The 16,398-nt window shown below is 45.0% G+C and overlaps 1 protein-coding gene across 1 annotated transcript in view; it reads right to left on the bottom strand.

The window, feature by feature from the left end:
• The window catches only part of LOC144132333 (E3 ubiquitin-protein ligase UHRF1-like), an 85,520-nt gene that overhangs the window by 40,124 nt on the left and 28,998 nt on the right, over positions 1-16,398 (bottom strand). The window lies entirely within an intron of this gene.

A 16,398-nucleotide genomic window follows, 5' to 3' on the forward strand; every position in this document is an offset into this window, starting at 1 on the left:
AAAGGTGCTTGCCCATCATGCTAAAATTGCAACGCTCAGCGATAGAGCATGAAAGCCACAACTACAGTGAAATACTGTGATTCCACAGCTCCCACAACTCCCGTGCCTTTGACAGCCACAAAAGGCTGCAGCTGGTGATACTGATGCCAATATGGATAGCAGGAGCTCGTCGAGGAGGAAAACGATGATAACGATGATGATGACCCACGGTCTCCAGTGCCATCCGTGGGCGGCACCTGGAAGCTTCTGTGCGCGCATTTCGAAAGCTATTCCGAAAGCGCATTTCGAAAGTTTGGGTGCGGCCATTTTTAAAATCATTTTTTAAAAATATATTTGCTTCGGGAAAACAGGGTGCGGCCAGTACACGAGTGTGGCCTTTATATGCATTTATATGGGAAGTTTTCCTTAAGAGGATTCGCCAGTGACAGTGTCCATAGGAAATACATGGGAACTTTCAGAAGCTGTATCGTGTCTAAAAATGGACAGATTTTCATGAGGTTTGTGGCAGCGTTTTCTTTTTTAGTGAACAGAGGAAATGTTGCGGACAGATTTTATTTTTGAAGTTTAATTTTTTTACAATTCAGAGGTAAATATCCAGAAAAATTGCACATTTAGATATGTCGGTCTTTCATGTCATCTTGTGAAAAAACTAAGCCAGATATCAAATTTCGTTTGCAACATTTCCTTCCTTTTTCTCTCTTGGTTGTTAAGCCGCAATTTTCATCCATATCGAGCCTAGTGTTTGCGTTTTACAGGCTCTGAAAGTTTTTATTTTTTTATTTATTTATAAATACTGCGGTCTTGAACAACAAGACCATCGCAGGTGGGTACATAATTTGTGTAACACCAAAGGACAAAAAAAAAAAGGAAATACAGCAGACAAGGCGTCACAGCAACGAAATTAGTACATCACACTGTACTGTATCGTTTCACAACCTCAGAATATATATACTGCAGTCATAGAGCCAAGCATATAATTAAGTAAATCTCAACAAATTACTCATCAACCGAACATTCAAAATTTCGTCACTTGTTGCAGCAGCGCCTCAAAATGGGACAAATTATTCTCTTCGACTATGTGACCAGCAAGGTTGTTCCATTCGGTAATAGTTCTAGGAAAATAGGAATATTTGTAGCAGTTCGTTCTTGTGGATAAAGGTTTTACGGAAAGAGAATGTCTCAGGCGTGTTGCATAACCACTAGAGTAACTAACAATTTTCGAGATGTCAATGTTGTATTGCCCATGAATTAACTGGAAAAAGAATTTCAAACGACAGATACGGTTTCTATCAGTAACAGATGGTAAGCCACTCTCTTTAATAAGATTAGTGATAGAAGTGCGACCATAGGAATTATAAATAAATCTTACTGCTTTCTTTTGAATCCTTTCTAATTTGTTAATGTTAATCTTGGTATATGGGTCCCAGATCATTACGGCATATTCTAAGATTGGCCGCACAATAGTGTTATACGCAAGGAAACGTGTTTCAGGAGTAGTGAACCGTAGTGCACGCCTCAAGAAGAATATTTTGCGCAGAGCATTTGCCGAGATGGTATCAATATGTTTGCTCCAGGAAAGATTATTGGAAATCCATAGGCCGAGATATTTGTAGCATGTTACCTCTGAGAGTGCACTATCGGAAGTACCATACTGGTAGAGAAGAGGATTCCTTTTAAGCGTTATTCTCATATATACTGTTTTATCAAAATTTATCACCATTTGCCACCTATCACACCAGCGCATTACCTTCCGAAAGTCCTTATTTAGCCTGATTTGATCTTCACTTGAGTTAATTCGTTCATAGAGGACACAATCATCGGCATATAACTTAACATTAACAGAGAGATCTTGGACGATATCATTAATATAAATAATAAACAAAAGCGGTCCAAGCACAGATCCTTGAGGAACTCCCGATTCAACTGGAATGCAATGTGAGAGGGCACCATTTAGTGTAACAAACTGGCGCCTGTTTGTCAGGTAAGCCTTAATCCAGGTTATTAGTTTATCGTTTTTTATTACAGAACTCAATTTATATATTAGCTTGTTATGAGAAACCATATCAAAGGCCTTGCGGAAATCTAAAAATATTACGTCAGTTTGTTTTCTTTCGTTTATGGCTTCTGCAAAATCATGAATTGTTTGTATTAGCTGTGTACATGTCGAATATCCTTTCCTGAAACTATGTTGAGCTTTCGATATTACGTTATGTTCTTCAAGAAAGGTAGATAAATGTTTATGAATAATGTGCTCAAGTATGTTACACGCTGTGGAAGTAAGTGAAATAGGGCGATAGTTTTGCACCTGTGTTTTGTCACCAGTTTTATGTAAAGGTTTCACTCTGGCAACTCGCCAGTCATCGGGTAGGGCGCCTTCCTCTATAGACCTTCTAAAAATGACACATAAATACTTGGAGCACCATTGCGCGTACTGCTTCAGAAAGGCATTTGGGATGTCGTCTGGGCCAAACGATTTCTTAACATCAAGATTTAGAAGTAAATTGAACACTCCATTTTCAGATATGGTAACATCAGGTATAGGGGGTAAAGACAGACTGAAAGATGGGAGATGACCATTGTCTGCAGTAAAAACAGTTTTAAAGTGATTATTAAAGGCTACACAGGCTGCATTATCATCGCGAATACATTTTCCATCTATTACAAACATGTCGGCACTGCGGGAAATCGGGGTAATCGTCCTCCAGAATTTTTCAGGAGATTTTTTAATAAATGATGGGAGTTGGACACCAAAATATCTTTCTTTGTCAAGTAAAGTCTGATCTTTTAATTGTTGTGACACCTCCTCAATAACACGGACTATGGAAGGGGTGGCTGATCTCGCTCGCTTTTTAAGACGTTTTAATCGACGTTGCAAGTGCAGCGTCTCTCTGCTGATCCAAGGGTTGCGGCTACAAGACTGCTTAGATATCTTCGGCACGAAACACCGGATACATTCATGAACCATGTTCTTGAAGATGAGCCACAAGTCATTAATACTGCAAGGATTCGTTTGGAAATCGTCATAACGAAGGTCAATGATGGACTCATTATCTGCTCGTGAAAAATTTGGAAAGGAATGAAGAGCATCTTCATGCTTTAAAGAAACATCATTTAGTGACAATAAAACTGCCTTATGATCTGATATACCAGTAGCAACATCACAAGAGATGTTTTCCGTAATGTTGCCACTTAAAAAGAAGAGATCTAGGATGGACATCGAACCGTGCTGTATTCTTGTAGGCTCATATACAACTTGCAGCAGATCAAAGTTTAAGGCAAGGTCCAGCATTTCGTTTTCCATCAAATTACAGGACTGTGAAGAAAAAGTGCACCAATCAATATTCGGTAAATTGAAATCACCAGTCATAATTATTCTGTCTCCCGGTTTTACATGACACTGGATATACTCTTTTAAATGGTGCAAGACAGGGACAGGAGAGTTAGGGGACCTGTAAATGGCGCCTAGTAAATACTTGATGTTATCAGCATAAACTTTGCAGAATATGCCCTCGACTCCGGTGACATCAGGTAATCTTATAAGTTGTAGAGATGCTTTGTATAGTATCGCAACTCCCCCACCTCTTCTGTCACGATCTTTTCTAAAGACCTGGTAGTTATTTGGAACAAATTCACTGTCATATATATCTTCACTTAACCACGTCTCAGTTAGCACTACTACATCAGGGTCATGCGTAAGTAAAAGACCTTCCAACTCAACGACTTTATTAACAACACTGCGAGAGTTAGTATTTAAAACTCGAAAACAACCTTTTTTAGTTTTGTTGTCAGGTGTGCTTGGTAATCCTGTAACGCTTGTTTTCAGTTTTGTCCCAGGCAAATAAAGTCCCGTTCACACTTAATTTATCGAAGAATAACTTGACCTTCGCACCGTTCGACCTTTCCTCTGCAGAGCTTTCCCATAGTTTTTGCCTTATCTGACGAACGCCAGGAGAAAAATCCTCTGAAATCAATATTTCAGAGCCCTTGAGTTTGGGACAGGCTTTCATTATCGATACTTTTTCACGCTAGTCTAAAAATCTCACAATTACTGGACGATCACCATCTTTCTTCTTTCCCAGCCTATGACACCGTTCAATTCCACTAATGGTTAAATCAAGCTTTTCAAGAAACACACTCTCTTTTATCTTCTTGATAAGATCATCAAATGTTTCAGTGCTCTCTTCTTTAACGCCATAAATTATCAGATTATTCCTTCGACTCCGGTTTTCTAACTCATCAACCTTATTCAAGAGGCTGGAAACATTTTGTTCTAGTTCAGCTATAGTTGATTTCAGGCCATTTACCTCTGTCTTCAATGTACCAAGAGAAGTCATTTGAGTTTCTATGCCACTTATTCGTTCATGCAAGCTAGCTACATTTTTTTCAAGTTTTTCTTGTCTAGTCAGTACATTGTTGATTGATGCAGTTATGTTATTTTGCCCCAAGAGAAGTTGTTGCAATATTTCCTGGTCTGTAGGCCCCGGATTCAACTCAATGTCACCACAGATCAAAAGGCTTATTTTGAAAGAAACAGCAGAGACAACACTTTGTAAGCCAAGTGGGCATGGCAGCAGCAATAGAAAACGGTCATCACTGCGAAAACACTTCATTCGAGAAAAATCACTAACCTGCACAATAAAGCAGAACTGATTGAGCATCATGTCCGATGTGCTGCTGCCTAGCCCACTGGTTGAGATGGCCGGGGGACAACTTCTTATAGCCGCAGGTATGTCCACGTGACTTGACGTCACCGATGGGGTGGCAGAAGTTGAAACGAAGAAAGGCTGGACGATCTCGATGATGGGGCAACGGCTGGCTCGTGCGAATGACTTGATGTCTGGTTGATACGGAAGAGCAGCAGTAAATCCTTCTTCAGCGCAACCAAGGGAAGGCTGAACTTGAAGAAAGAGCGCCAAGGCCTGCACGATAAAGCAGAACTGATTGAGCATCATGTCCGATGTGCTGCTGCCTAGCCCACTGGTTGAGATGGCCGGGGGACAACTTCTTATAGCCGCAGCTATGTCCACGTGACTTGACGTCACCGATGGGGTGGCAGAAGTTGAAACGAAGAAAGGCTGGACGATCTCGATGACGGGGCAAAGGCTGGCTCGTGCGAATGACTTGATGTCTGGTTGATACGGAAGAGCAGCAGTAAATCCTTCTTCAGCGCAACCAAGGGAAGGCTGAACTTGAAGAAAGAGCGCCAAGGCCTGCACAATAAAGCAGAACTGATTGAGCATCATGTCCGATGTGCTGCTGTTGTGTATGTTGTTATGTATGTATGTATTGTGTATGTATTTTCTGCGGGGATTTGAAATTCGCGCCATATGTAACCACTGCGACGTGGCTCCACGTGGCATCAGCATATTTTTGTCGCTACTACACTCTACCACCAACCTCTTGGTTGTATGTGTTCGTGCGCGCAAGTTTTTACTCAGAACTTGGACGGACTTGAGCTCTTTCTTCCCTTTTTTCTTGCTTGGGCTGTTTTCTGAAAGAATTTCTGCTTTCCTTTTTTGCTCGAGCTTAAGGTGCGTGACGTTGAGCTGGCGCGCTGTTTTGACAAGCTGCACAGCGTTCCCTACCATGACAAAGCGATCGACGGGGCTTAGCAAGACGGCCCACGCCATTGAGGAATTGGACAAAGGGCCGCACCTGCACCATTCTATCACAGTCATGGGTCGGGAGGAAACACCTGTTTGACCAGCGTTGCCAAACGCTTTAAGATAATCTGGCAACAGTTGTACACCCAGTGCGTTGTTTGCTCTTTTGGTAATCACTTGCTTATCACGTGCACCGTCGCGCCTCCTATACAGCGATGGCGGCCCCAATTTCGGAGGCTGCCACTGCTTGCTCGCTCGACGCTTGGTGTCGCTGCAGTTGAACCAGTCTCGACTCCCTAAAATCAAGTTCATCTAAACACGCACTGGTCGAGTTGGGTGGACCTCGCTCAGCCTGACCCCCTACTCAACCAGACGTTATTGGTTCATGTAAACAGGGCTAACCAAGAACTCGCTTCCCGCCCTTTTAAGTTTTATCCAACTTTGACTTATTTCGTTGTGAAATTCTAAGCAGTGAAGGAGGTGTGAAAGGAAGTAAATCTACTACAATTTATAATAAATATTGTCACGAGGCGGTGAAAATGTAATGAAAAAAAAAAAACACAGACGAGCAGATTAACGTGGTACTGAAACAAGCTCTTTATTGGGCTGCTGCAGAATAGGCGTCTACACCCATACGCGGTCACTTGGCTTGTATTGTGCGTGGCGACGGCGGAGATTGTAGCGTCGGGCGTAGGTTCGCTCTTGGTGTGTAATGCGTAGCCGAGCGACTCGTAGAGCTCCCGCACGCTGCAAGCAGGCGGTGACGTCAAGGTTGTCCTCACTGGTGACGTTTGGCAGCATGGCGTCAAGCGTTGTCGTTGCTTCTTCGCCGTAAATGAGCCTAAAATGTGTCATATATGACTGGTCATCTCAACTGCGGTGTAGTAGACGAACATGACGTACGGAATGAAGACATCCCAGGTTCAGCATCGGCGACCATGGCGAGCTTGTCTGCAGTGGTTTTGTTCAAGCGCAGCGTGAGGCCACTCATCTGTGGATGAAACACAGTCGTCGTCCGACGGCATCTATACTGTAGCGCACGATGGCTTGCGTTAGCCCCACAGTGAACGCAGTTCGTGTGTGTCACGCAGGACACAGTGAAAGAAGGAAAATACGCGCTGTAGTCACAATGGGTGTCCTAGGTGGTTTCTTGGTTATCGTCGTTTTTCGACGTTTCCTTCAATGGTCGCTTGAGCGACCGAGTGTTTTGTGCTTCGAGAATGTAATCAGGCTCACGAATTGGAAGGCCACGGCTCCTCCTTGGGTCCACGAGCTCAGGCAGCAAGCAGTGCAGATAAAATTTTTTGAGCCGCGGCAACATCTCGTCCTCCCAAAACGATTGATTCCTGGATATCACCTTAGTGCTGATGCCTTTTTTGGTCTACAACACAAACAAGCACTTCCTACGGCGAGCAATAATCAACTGTCCTTGCACTTGATACCAGTAATTACTGTTTGTCTTCAGCTGCAATCTCCCGTTCTTGTTTTCCTCACAGCACGTTATTTTTTTGGCGCGAACTCCTTCCAGTGGAATAAGGCCCCTCGCTGAGTACGGACACTTGACTTCAACAAGAACGTCCTCCCCAATGAGTCCGTCCGGGGAAGCGCCAAGAAAGGGGCTCTCCTGGTCAACAAACAGGCCGCACTCTTTCACCACGACGTTGCACTCATTCTCGATTTGCTTGAGTGCTAAGCACTCGTGGTCCTTTCCATACCGAATCGTTTCGGAAGTTATTTTTTTGTACAGGATGTCACCAACTGTCCGCCCACATCCCGTCGTTGGCTTCATTTTACAAATAGCACCAAACAATGATGCCGTCAATCTTTTTCGCCTTTCTTGTTTCCACACAGTGGATCCACTCTGCTTTGACGTTGCTCGCTGCAGGTCTTCGATGTTGGTTGCTGATAGCGAGAGCAATTTCAAAAAGTTGCCGGAAGCAGATTGAAAAGCCAATATGTCGCTCTTTTTCTCGATGCTGGCAGCGTGGAGTGATTGATATCTTCTTTTTCGGTAGCTTTCGCTTCGAATCTCTCCTAGAAATTAATGCCTTCACAAATGATGCTGTGCATCCTCCAAGCTGCCCTCCCGGTATCCTGCGCACAATTTTTTCCTGGTATGTTCCTCGGCAGTTGAGCGATAAGGAGGCTGCAAAACACCTTGTCTCGTAAGATGCTTTCAAGGAATCGTTTATCCTCTTTCCACCTACAAATTTTGCCACAATGGAATTGTAATGCTCGGCAGCATTGTTATCGGCGTCCATTATTAGGCTCGCGGTGTTTGCAACCACTCTGCTCATGGCAACACAAATTTCTTCAAAGATGCCTTTCTGAACTATTTCAGGAAATATATTTTCTTCTCCCGCTTTGCTCCCGGAACAGAAGTAATCAGCGCAGTTGGCGTGGTCTCCAAACACATGATTTGGGTCGTTCTTTATGTCATGAGCAAGACGGTCTATTTTTTCAGAAAACGATGCATCTTCACTGCTTCTAACTTTTATTGCTGTTGCAACTCCATGCCGTAAGTGCACAGCTGCTTGGAGAATAGAGTTTTTTAATTTAGGAGGAATTTTTTCCAGCCGCTTCTTCTGAGCGATCTCTCTTATTTTTGCTGCATAGTTTCGAAGTAGGTGGTTCCTGCACTCAATTTTTTCAACCCGCTGGTTGCCATACGGTGCTGCTGCGACGATAGATCTGTAAGTGCTGGAATCACCATCAGCTATAAGCTTTGTATATTTGATGCCATGTAGCTCAACGCTTCTCTTGAAGCCTTCAACAACAATAGCTTGCTCCATGCTTGTTGAGCTTCCCTGCCAGTTCTTGTGGCACTGATGCTCTTTCGTGGTGGCACCTTGTAGAGTCCGACGACACATTGCGCATACCTTGTTTTTCACGCCAAGGTACAGGACTTTTCCAGTTCTGTGACCAACGATGGCAGCCTGAAAGAGTAAGACCAATATGAGTCACGAAGCTGCCATACCGGCTGCACTGCTAATAGCTAGAACATATAGGTATTGTCATGCTTGTGACTCAAGTGCTGCTTTGTAACTACCTCCAGGCAAATTGATGTCTTTCGATCACAGCGGTACATAGCCCCGCTTTCATGCTTATTCTATAGTCTTTCTTCCTGCTCGTAGTGTGATGTAAGTACTCTGTTTTTCACAAGAGATTATGCACTGAACAACAGGAAAAAAATTATAATTATTAAAACTGTGCATTTGCACGTATACAAGGACCAACTCAAACACACATAACATCGCTGACAGCATTTTTGTATTCACCGTTCTAATCACTGCACACTCTCTCTCTTCGGTGACGCTAGCACTGAAACTAGTTTCAGTGCTTTGTTATGAAAGCACGGGCCTTTTCCATATCTCTTCAATTAGCTGAAGGAGACTGTAAAATATTTCAAGTACAAAATGCAGCATTTTTACCACTTTGGCAATTAAATAAATTTTTACACTCACCAAGCCTGACGAAGCGTCATATTTGTGCTTGTAGGATCTCTTTGACCACGCACCATCTGCGATGACTGCTATCGTGGGTGTACCGTCACTGTCAATGTTGCCACATTCTCTTGCCAGCCTTGCCTCTTCTGCGCCCGCTCTTTTCATTTCCTCCCAGGCGGCTTGATTGATAATGTGGCCAACGTTGTCCTCTATTTTTGTGTAAGTGTCCGATGACATTCTTGGGATGTTCATAGACGCAAGCAGTTCGTTAAGGTGTGAGAAGCCACAGCCAATTGACATTATTCCACATACCGCTGATGTGTTTACATTACCGCAGCCGATAGAAGCTTGTGCGTCAGGTGGCGGGTCCGTGTGGATGACATCCTTCCTTCGGCACATCCTGCATACGAGAGTCAACGTGCTTCGAAGACCTTGCTTTCTTTCAGACTCACAGTCCATATCCGCTAAAGTGCAGTTGAAGGGAGCATGGAGGGCGGTCTTTTGCAAGCTGCTCAACAGGTACTGAAGGCTAAAAATGCGCCGCCCTTGAATTCCAGCACTTGCACTGCCGTTCTTTACTGAGGTGGTCGCGGAACCTCCAATAGCAATATCTTCGTCGCACGACCCTGTTGCGCTCATCACTGAAGATGATGATGACAGGGCACTTCCTGGTACCTCCGCTTCTCTGATGAGGGCTTCAACGTCTGCCGGCCTTGGGTTGTGCTCGTTGACTTCAGGCGTCGAATAACCTTCAGCAGGGTGGCCAAGGTCACCACGATAGCGAGAAGAGTGTCTTTTGCTCGTAGGAACTTCGTTTTCGAGAGCTGGCCGCTTTCTGGTGTTCGCAATCAGTGCACCTGCACGCTTACGCTTCCCGTACCTGAAATTCTTTGATGGCATTTTCTGCTGACTTGTTGCCTGCTGGTATTCAAGCCCTGTGAGACAGATCTACTGCTGTCAAGACAGGGATCAAAAGTATGGCGCACAAAAGTGCCACAAGATGATGACCACCGTTAGAACAAGACAAACACTCAAGCCTTGTTGGTGCTGAGAAGCGGAACATGGGTGTTCGGCGCTGGGAACGCTCGTACGACTAGGAAAAGTAAGCTACACGCTGTCAGTGCACTCGAGGACATCCATCTGTAGCTATATAAGGAAGGCTATGCGGGAAAGGGAAGAAGACCAGCCATGAGGCCTTGTGCAAGGAGCTCCTTCTTTTCCTTTTATTTGGGGCTGGCTACATAGGTGCTCAACCCAATGGACCTTTTTCCAGTAATGTCCTGGGGATGCGCCAAGTCTCTTCCGCCATTTTAATCGAGCACACCTGTCATCTCAAGCGAAACCAGAAACCCCACCCTACCACTGTAAAATAATTTTCTCAGAAAAGTCGAGGGAGCTTAGGCGGCCCAAACCAGAAACGCTAAATTGGTGGGTTACTGCGAAATGGCCCATTGTCTGACGCCCACATCCTTCTTTGCTGAATGGCTTCAGAGGGGTTAACTTTTTCGTGCTTCGGTCGAAATTTCGCCGCGTACCTACAGAAAGTTCTGGGCTCTACTCTTTGAACGCGCAAGAACGAATGCTTTCGTGTCGCTGTGTAGTTTACATACCTGGAGGGGGGATAGAACTTACCACCTTTTTTTGGGGGTGCTTAAGTGCTACCATCTATCGACAGAAAAAGTTCAAATCAGAGTTGTCTTGTTAACCGAAAAGTACAACAACAGCAAAGACAATGCGGAATAAACACTGGCAGCGCAAACAATGAGAGCGCCAAAAGCTTTTCACTGAGGCTGCGTCCCCGAATCGGCGTCCACACTCGTACACGGCCACTAGGCTTGCATTGTGTGTGGGGACGGAGGAATACGCGGAATACGGAATAGCCGGCCGAAGTGCCGAAGGGGAGGTGTTCCCAAGGTGTGTCAAAAGATGACTCACACTTATCTGTTCTGGCTATGGGAAACCAGCATAGGCTGTATACCCCATCCTAGCTGTCACCTGTCATTGTAAGTGAATTTTCTCAGAAAAGATTCGAGGGAGCTTAGGGGGACCCAAACTCAAAAACGTATTTTTCGTTGTGTCAGCTGTGTGGTGGGTTACTGGAAAAATGTCCATTCTCTGACCACCACCCCTTGAGAGGTGTTATTCTTATTTCTAGCTACTACTTTGTTCGCGGAAGAACTACTACTTCCGTGAAGCGGTCACGGGGGTGTCGCGGTAGAATTTACACACCTGGAGGGGAAATAGAAGTTCCCTCCTTTTTTGTGGTAGTTAAGTGCTGCCATCTATCTACCGAAAAAGTTCAAATCTGAGTTGCCTCGTAGCTGGTGAGCCCTCTTAAGGAAACGATGCAAAATTGTGAATAGGCTAATGCCCATATGTGTAGAACTGGTAATTCTTTCTGGGAGTCTTGACCAGACACAGTGGTGCTGTGGTTAAGCAATGCACCACTGCCCTGCAATGGCAGGTGCTGCCACTGGTGGAGCTTGTGCGACCAAGTGTCTCATCCCAAGCAATCTCTCGTGGTCAGCCATTAATTTAACTGCCACCTGCCATGGTGGTCCGTTTGCTCACAATCCGGTGGGCAGGCTGTGATGACTCCATAAGGTTAGTCCCCTAGATGGCCCACCTATGTTGCTTCACTGGAGATTTTTTGCTCACAACGCCGATGACACCAGATTTTCTGTGGAATGGCAGCCTTAACGATGTTGCTTTAAAAATATCAGAGCTGCAGTGACTCACATTTAACACATCTATTGAAAAGTGTGGGCTTACAGTGATAAAACACATACAGTAAAAGCTCATTAATTCGAACTGACGCGTGGGTCCCGGCACAGCCCTGTGTATTTCAATGGGGGAAAACTCCCGATAATTCGAACAAGTCAGCATCCGCTACAGTTAATTCGAACTAGGAGCAACAGGCTGACACTGCTCTTTGTAGATAGAAGTTGACCCATAGCAAATAAAATGCGCTGAAAGTTTGCTAGAGATGTAGGATAATGGAAAAGAAAAAAAAAAGCAGAGCGCACGAGGCTCACGGAGCCCGTGTTACGGTACATGCCATAGCAGCTTTAAACTGCCGGAGCACTTGCCCGCGCCGCCGATGCTTCGGTGCAATCCGTTCCAGGTTTTTGTTGTGCCGCGGTCGCTTGGTCGTGATCACGTGGTGTAACGCAGTATGGCGGTTTGGGTGCCGGCGTCATGCGTTCTGTTGGTACCGCGAGCTATGTGGACATCAATGTGGAGACGCTGGAGTCCTTGAGTGACGCCGATATAATTGAGGCAGCATGCTGCCAGCAGACGCCACAGTGCTCACAGGTGGTGAGCACAGCCGACAGTGACGAGTCTGACGGTGGCGATGAGACTATGCTACCACCAAGCGCATGTAGTGCATGTGAAATAGCGTCAGTGCCTGATGTTGCAGCATGCTACTTCTCTGCCAGTGAGAACTCGGACGTTCCACTGGAGCTCTTGGGCAAGCTGCAGGTGATGCTTATGGAGTCTCGGCAGAAGAAATGCAAGCAAATAGACATCACGGATTACTTTTAATTTTGACAACTCCCAATAAACATGTTTAAGGAGTGTAGTGTCCTATATTCCAGCACTAAAGCTCGCTGCTCACGCGACTGCATTCCAGTGACTTGTTTCTGGCCTGTAATTGGCCAATCAATTTTTTTATTTTGCCATTGGGACCACATGTATTTACTCGCTTAATGAACCCACTCGCATTATGAACCCGCCCCCCACTTTTGATGGTGAGAATTTACTTTTTTTCCAGCCTTATGCTTTTTGTAGCTGGTTCCTCACTTTCATGCCCTCCCCAGCCCAGAACTTGGCAGTGCGTCAAGGTGCTGCAGGCTGGCCACTGATAACATCACTTGTTTATCTTTTGAGGAGAGCTGCTGCCAGAAGAAAGGGGGGGGCTGCCTGCTGCTGATAACACCACTACTCGTTTATCTTTTGAGAAGACTTCCAGCCAGAGGGGTGGGGGAAGGGGGAGAGCATGGCGAGCTCTCGGCGAACTTGGCAGAGTGCCAAGGAGTGCCAAGACCTCATATGCTGTAAGCTAAGGAATAGTCATTGGCATTATGCACTCGTCACTGTCCTGAGTGTTTTTTTAACCTGGCATAAGAAACGTGCGCCTGACCTTCAGGGCCGGTGTTCAGCATGTTTGGGTTATCTCGATGCTATTGGCCAGCGCTACCGGCTACCGCATGCTGGATCGCATAGATGCTAAACACCAGCGGCACCAACCCGCCTGACCCTCACGACGGAAGGATGGATGGAGGTATGATATGAAATATCGACCCTTCCAAAAAAGTCTGTTCAAACTTTTTTTCCTCGCTTAATGAACCCTGCCCCCAAACTGATGTCAACTTTTCTGGGAAAAAAGTGGTTTTGATTTATGGGTGTTTGACGTCCCAAAGCGACTCAGGCTATCAGAGAAGCCGTTGTGAAGGGCTCCGGAAGTTTCGACCAATTGGGGTTCTTTAACAAGTATTGACACTGCACAGTACACGGGCCTCTAGAATTTCCCCTCCATCGAAATTCGACCGCCGTGGCCGGTACGGAACCCGCGTCTTTCGGGTCAGCAGCCGAGCGCCATAATCGCTGAGCCGCCACTCGGAAAAAAAGCGGGTTCATTACGCAAGTAAATATGGTAATCCTCAGAATCGCCTGCCAATGTGTAGTAGCGCCTAGCTCGCCATAACGAGTCTAGATGTGACTGTTTCGGATTCTGCCATGCGGTGAGGCGCAATGACCACTCATTCCAGCGCCCATTCGATAATTCGAACTTCGCTTAATTCGAACAATGTTCCAGCCCCCTTCGAGTTCAAATTAATGAGCTTTTACTGTATAGTGCTTAAACTCTAAAATGCAATAAAAAGCAAAATAATAAAAGGTTGAAACATTTTTTTTCTATCCGTACATATTTTGTATATCAGCTTCCTCATCGCAAATGATAAGTAAGCAGATTTCCAAGCAACATCATTAATCGTTTAAAAGAACATAGAAGAGGGTTCTTAGCAACACAATTAACACATTTCAGACAAGCAAATATCAGTTTCTAGCAGTCAACACCTAAATCCATCATTGTAGTGCAACACACGACATGGACAAAGAACGAGAGGAGACACACACACAGCGCCAACTTCCAAAACTTTATTGTGAAGAAACACATTTACATATACACGCTGCATTGCCGTTATATCACCAGACATATAAGAGATCATTGAGCCCGAATATACACAAATGTTTTAGGGACGAATTAACAGAAGAGGTGCTAATAATATAGGCACTTCCTAATCGTTCTATCTTTTTTGTTTCAATTATTTTCCGCGTGTGCTTATTCATGTTTTTACTGAATAGAATTGTCAAGTCGAATAGAACTTTCAAGTCGTAGAGAGGTGTACACCATCTGCATTCATTGCAATGCACTACAAGCAACCCATCTTGTTCATTTTTGTTCTTTACATGGTGCTCCTGCTCACGGAAGCGATTATTTAACCCCTTAACATCCAAACAAATAAAAAAATTGTTTCAAAATTGCCAAATTTTTTTATGACGTCAAATGCTTGAGTAATGTGTTTCAAACATAAAAATATTCACAGAAACAATTTACGGCAGATGATAATCATTTATTGTTAATTACCTGTCCCCTCGTGTAATACTCTGTACCTAACGCCTTTTTGGTGCGTTCAGAAAAACAAAAAAAAATTCTTGAAATTCCAGAAAGTAACAGGTAACTTAGAATTGCCGCGCCAAAGATGCACCATTGCTTTCTAGATGCCTTAAAACTAGTAGAGACCACCATCCGTGCGGTAGCGTTCTAAGTGTGGCACTGTGCAGACGGCCTTCTGGCACCACCTGCACCAGATCCTTGTTTCCTTTCGGATGTTTTTGCCATTTGCGTCTCGCTTCATGTAGCACACTACACAGTGGCATGTCAGTTCTTTCTTCTTCTCTGTTGGTGGGATATGTGATGTGATGGAAAGTGGCACTCACCAAACCGCTTCACATTCAGGGGACGTCCTGGCCGCCCTGTCTTTTTGGTACCGTTGTTACTTGCCGAAGGTCTGCTCAACAAGTTGCAGCCGGTACTCCAGATGAGTTGCTCTGCCTTCTGATAGAGGACGAATGAATAAATGTTGGAAGATCTTGTATGAAATCTTCTTTCGCTTCTGTGGCACTGAACAGCTCGTCAGCATCTGATCTGCCCTGTCGACTCCTCCCACTGTATGGTTGTAATCCATGATAACTTCTGGCTTCATGGTTTGGTTGCCCATTTTGTCAGTGAATGGCACCATTTCAGCACAGTGTACAGAGGATAAAGCCGTTACCAGCTTTTTATCCATCCAGTGTACAGCCAAGCACTTGCCCGTTGAAAGAAACGCACCTCGCCTTTCTTGAGCTTTGCCCTAGTTAAACCAGGAGGAAGGTCTTTGTGAGTCACTCGTGTTGTGCCATAGATATCGGTAGATTTCTTCAGCAAGAAGTCAACCAATTCTGGAGATGTGTAGAAATTGTTGGTTGTGATGCATAATAGCCCTTGTCTACAAGGGGCTCCGCAATCTTCAGTACAACTTTCGTCGCCATTCCGAAAGTTTCTGTTCCTACTGACGAGCTCTCCAGGTTGGTGCCTTTCCCTGTATATATCACTGAGTTCCATATATGGCTGCTTCCACACTCACACAACAAGAATGACTTGATGCCAAACCTTGCTCTCTTTAGGGGAATATACTGCTTCCAGCTGAGTCGTCCTTTGAACAGCAACAAGCTCTCGTTGACACTTACATCACGCTCAGGCACGTAAAACATGTGGTATTTGTTCAGAAGCTCCTGATACACTGGCCAGATTTTTCGGAGCTGAGGAGGTTGAGGGTGTCCTTCCAAGTTCTCAATGGTCGCGTTGTCAACAAAGTGCAACATTCTCATGATGAGTTGAAACCGATTTCTAGGCAATACCTCGCCGAAGACAGGAGTCTTAATCAGCCAGTTTCTTGACCAGTACATCCTTTCGTCTGGTTTCTGTACAATGCGCTGCAGCAACAAGAGGCTAAGAGAAACACGCAATTCTTCTCGTGTAACTGGAAACCATTTCCGGAAGCGAGAGTGCTTGCCCAGCTTACTCGAATTCAACAGCTGAGAGGCGTACCGGTTTGTCTCTACAACAATAACATCAAGCAGCTCATCATCGAAGTAAGCCTCAAAGAGCCCCAATGGTTGGAGAGGAGAACCTACTATGAGCTTCGGTCCTGCAGAACCCTTAAATTCAAACCACAGAGGTCAAAGTGGGATATTGTCCAGGTCTATCCGGCACCATTCACGGGAGCGGGCCATCGTGTCATCGC

This window comes from Amblyomma americanum, chromosome 5 (genome assembly GCF_052857255.1).
Source record: "Amblyomma americanum isolate KBUSLIRL-KWMA chromosome 5, ASM5285725v1, whole genome shotgun sequence".
Taxonomy (NCBI): Eukaryota; Metazoa; Arthropoda; class Arachnida; order Ixodida; family Ixodidae; genus Amblyomma; species Amblyomma americanum.